The following is an 890-nucleotide window of genomic DNA, read 5'->3' as shown; positions in this document are numbered from 1 at the left end:
TGTTGCCATTTTTAAATTAGGCACCAATACTGGAGTCAAAATATCTCCATAGGTCCAATTTTGGCCCAGCAGATGGCCATTGAGGATGAATTCCTTAAGCCTCCTTTAATTCATTTTTCAAAAGCAAACAGGCAATTCCCGTCTGGGTACAAGCTCCAAGCTGCCCTGCACACAGTGGGATGGCATCAGGAGCGGGGAAAGCTGAGCAGGCCTACGAAACTAAACGCGATAGCCGCACACTTGAGGCAAGAACTGGAAGGAGCAGAAGACAGTGAGGAGAGGCCCAGAAAAATAGCCAAGGGGGAAAAAAGTCTCATCATGGCAAATATCAACCAGGGAAATGAAGAAATGGAGCAGCCTGTGCAGAATGGAGAGGAAGGCCACCCTTTGGGAGGGGATGAAGGCCACCAGCCAGAAAGAAATCATAGACGGGGACAGGCTTGCAGACTTGCCCCTAATTCCCAGTGTGCGAGCATGCTAAGTTGCGTCCGACTCTTTGCGACCCTATGGACCATAGCCTGCCAGGCTCCTCTGTCCATGGGATTCTCCAGGCAAGAACATTGGAGTGGGTTGCCAGGCTCTCCTCCAGGGGATCTTCCTGACCCAAGGATCAAACCCATGTCCCTATGTCTCCTGAATTGGCAGGAGGGTTCTTTATCACTAGTGCCACCTGGGCAGCCTGATGGGCCATACCCAATAGGCAGGTCAACAATGGGATGGGTGGAGATGGAGATGATATGGAAGAGTTCATGGAAGAGATGAGAGAAATCAGGAGAAAACTTTGGGAGCTGCAATTCAGGAATTGTCTGCATATCCTTATGGGGATCTCTAATCAGCATGACTATCATGATGAATTTTGCCTTATGCCCTGGCTCCTGTCATTTCCATGA

General features: G+C 49.7%; 1 pseudogene; it reads left to right on the top strand.

The window, feature by feature from the left end:
- Positions 1–318: 318 nt before the first annotated feature.
- Positions 319–890, top strand: LOC104980967 (annotated as a pseudogene).

Source organism: Bison bison, unplaced genomic scaffold, assembly GCF_000754665.1.
Source record: "Bison bison bison isolate TAMUID 2011002044 unplaced genomic scaffold, Bison_UMD1.0 scf7180017864508, whole genome shotgun sequence".
NCBI lineage: Eukaryota > Metazoa > Chordata > Mammalia > Artiodactyla > Bovidae > Bison > Bison bison.
This window is presented reverse-complemented; position numbering and strand designations above follow the sequence as displayed.